General features: G+C 46.5%; 1 pseudogene; it reads left to right on the top strand.

The window, feature by feature from the left end:
• The first annotated feature begins 994 nt into the window (after window positions 1-994).
• On the top strand, window positions 995-1111 carry LOC126204627 (5S ribosomal RNA; annotated as a pseudogene).
• Window positions 1112-3696: the final 2585 nt, after the last annotated feature.

Below are 3696 nucleotides of genomic sequence, written 5' to 3'. Positions count from 1 at the left end.
GTAAATTCTTTTATTTTAGTGATAATATAACTTCTCCTACCTTGGACGTTCCACCTTCGTCGAGGATCTTGAAACGCACCCTGTACGGATTTACAAAAATACTGTTGATATTTCTGACTACACGCGAACTTCAGCTGTTGTTCCTGTAAAAAGGTCCAAAAGTCTAGCACGTTCTTCTAGCCATCTCTGAACAAACAGCGCACCGTCTGGCCTTGAAGCCACATTAATGCATTCGTCATAGTACGTGGATAGTACGTCCTTCCCAGGATGAACACAATTCCTAGTCCAATGTCGTGTTGTCCCACTCGAAGTAAGAGAGCATCATCTGTGTCCCACACGTCACACTTCCGCAGAGGGACCGCGTATCATGCGGTGCTCATCGTTGATCCGAGTCTGACACTGATGCATAACGGTAAATCTGTCATACGAATCGCATGTGGTCTCGATCGGGTCATATTTTTACCATTAACTCTTAGGTAGCGCATTCCATGTGTCTCTGTATCGATCGTCATACCATATGCCAATTGGATGGGAAATGTGCTGGACCGCCACTGGCGCCATTCTAAAACCAGGTGCTAGTTCTCCTATTAAGATCCCTGCCAGACATATCTGATATTTGCATAGTTTTAACATCGCGCTGATACAGAGGGCCGCCGCTCGATCGTGAACATGCGCAAGACCCAGTCCACAGGAAGGGCATCGTATCTTACTTTGAATAGACCTGCACTCACCGAGGAACCGGACGCCGCCAGTACGCTTCGTACTGTCATCACCGAAATGGGAAGTACTTGGACAAAGTGTGGAATTCGTAATGCTAAGTTGGTGATCCGCTGAAGTATGTCTAAGGTCCTTATGATGTTCTCTTTGAGCCTGTCCAGATTGACTGTAGTAGTCTCTTATAGTGGTATGCTGCTGTAGATCACTGGTAAAAAAAAAAAAAAAAAAAAAAAAAAAAACGAACCTAGGCGTTTAAAGGTCTCTATGAGCCTTAATAGGCAACGGCCTTGCCGCAGTGGATCCACCGGTTCCCGTGAGATCACCGAAGTTAAGCGCTGTCGGGCGTGGTCGGCACTTGGATGGGTGACCATCCAGCCGCCATGTGCTGTTGCCATTTTTCGGGGTGCACTCAGCCTCGTGATGCCAATTGAGAAGCTACTCGACCGAATAGTAGCGGCTCCGGTCAAAGAAAACCATCATAACGACCGGGAGAGCGGTGTGCTGACCACACGCCCCTCCTATCCGCATCCTCAACTGAGGATGATACGGCGGTCGGATGGTCCCGATGGGCCACTTGTGGCCTGAAGACGGAGTGCTTTTATGAGCCTTAATGGCCCTACATTTTCTGCGGTTACTCCAACACCAATATTCACTGCCACCGACGTGCTGTCAGTGGCTGTTTCATATTTGTTGATCCAATCTCAAGCCACAGCCATTTATTTTCGTTGCACACCACCAGCACCGGGTTATCCTGATACTCATATACCTCGCACTTCAATGTATACCCACGCAAAGTCAGTCGAATAAAGCGGTGAAGAAGGCCATGGAGTGACGGGTCGCGGGTCGGTGCATATAATGTCGTAGATAGAGGACAACCTTGTCTGATAGATCTTACTAAGATGAGGAACTTCGTCGTACTTCCATCGAAGAGCGCTTTGGTGGAGGCACTGCGAAGTAGCTGCATCACGACTGTGATAAATGGTCCTGGAAACCGCAAGAGGGTCAGGACTCTGTCGAAGGCTTGATCAAGTCTATCGACGCTAGTGCTCCATGGAAGTTGCACGTCTTCGTTAGAGCAAGCAAATCGCTATATTTATCAAGCGTTGTCTGAATACCATCTCCACCGAGTGACGTTTGAACAAGTGAGATCGCTTGGCGGAATGCTCTTCGGAGATGTGCTGCTGATAGTCCGGTGAATATTTGAAAGTCACAGTTAAGGAGCGGCAGCGGTCTGTAGTCCCGTATCTGTGTGCCATCCGAGGGTTTGTGTAACGGGATAAGCAACCTCTCCACAAAAGCCGGTGGTAAGGGCAGGTCAGGAGACGTTAACTCGCGACAGACAGCAGTCTATGGGGGTGCCATCATTTAGGTAAAGAATTCCAAAGGGAACCCATCCGGTTCTGGTGATTCATTCACCGATCCCCTGCCAATGACATCCACTACTACCTCCATCAGCAGTGCTTCCGCCCCCGCTTCAACGGTGCTGAAAATCGTACGTATAACTTCGGTAATGGACGCCATATCGGTATCCACTGTAGTGTAAAGTTGACTGTAATGTTCTACAAAGGCATTGCCTATTCCTTGTTGCGATGTTAGGTATCTGCCATCATCCGTGTCTACGGCATATACCAGGGCTCTTCGTCGTATTTTGCTTTCGTTTTTAATGTGATACCTCAATTGGTGTTCTCCTGTAGCCCAGAATAGTGTCCGTGTCCTGACCACTGCACCTTCTAGGTGGCGTCGCATAATGGATATAACTGTAGCCTTACATCATTGTACCGTCGCTTGCTGATCCGTAAAAGGCACTTGGACGGCGCATTCCACTAGCACCGTGCAGTAGATGTTCTGATGTCGCGACACTGCCTACTCACGACCATATGCCATCACTGCACGGCGTAGAGCCGGTATGGCACAATTCATCCACCAAAAAAAATGCAGCGTCGTGGGATACGACCAAAGGGGTTGTTCGCAAGATCTCCCAACATCTAAAATGACTTGACGGTACTTTTGTTCTGTCGTTGTAACTACAAAAAGGCATGATTTTTTTTTCACCAGATGGATTCCATTTTATTGAGGAAAAGCATCATCAGCGGTCTGTAATTAAGTTATTTACATTTTGACTTGCTTTTAGATGGAAAAACAGTTCGTTAAGAATAGGTTGGTTTGTCATCTTCAACTTTTGTAGTCCTGCCTTCCTCAGTTACGTGTAATATTACGGTATATTGATAATTTTTACTTATGGACCGTCTGACAGCAACTGAATAAATCACAATTTTAGTGCCATACGCGCTTCGCCTTTATTTTCTGCAAGGCATCATCAGTGGCAGGTTGCGTGGGCAATTTCTAACATATTACGCTCCTGTTGCATTTTTGGAGTTGTTCTTCTTCTTATGAATGATCAGTGTCTAACACAGAAAAAAATTGTTCAAATGGCTCTAAGCACTATGGGACTTAACATCTGAGGTCATCAGTCCTCTAGACTTAGAAATCCTTCAACTTAACTAACCTAAGGACATCACACACATCCATGCCCGAGGCAGGATTCGAACCTGCGACCGTAGCAGCAGTGCGGTTCCGGAATGAAGCGCCAAGAACCGCTCGACCACAGCGGCCGACAACACAGAGAAACAAGGATGTGGTAGCAGACGGCGATAAACCAGCCGAAAAATAACCGTAAGTACAAATCAACCTATTACTAAAGGACTGTTTTTCGATCTAAAAGCAAATGAAAATGTAAATAACTTAATTACAGACCACTGATGATGCTTTACCTCAATAAAGCGAAACGGGTCTGGTTCAAAGAAAATCATGCATTTTTGTAGTTGCAACGACAGAACAAAAATACTGTCAAGAATTGTAAAGCAACTACGGACACAATGGCCACACAAATGAAGAATCTCGACAAGCTGGGTCTCTCCAGTGGATGATGGTCATTATCGAAGGATTGCAGCTACGCCACATCTGCTACCACCGGAAGGA

The sequence above is a fragment of the Schistocerca nitens genome, chromosome 9, assembly GCF_023898315.1.
Source record: "Schistocerca nitens isolate TAMUIC-IGC-003100 chromosome 9, iqSchNite1.1, whole genome shotgun sequence".
Classification (NCBI taxonomy): domain Eukaryota; kingdom Metazoa; phylum Arthropoda; class Insecta; order Orthoptera; family Acrididae; genus Schistocerca; species Schistocerca nitens.
The sequence above is the reverse complement of the archived record's forward strand: the minus strand, read 5'-3'. Positions and strand labels throughout refer to the sequence as shown.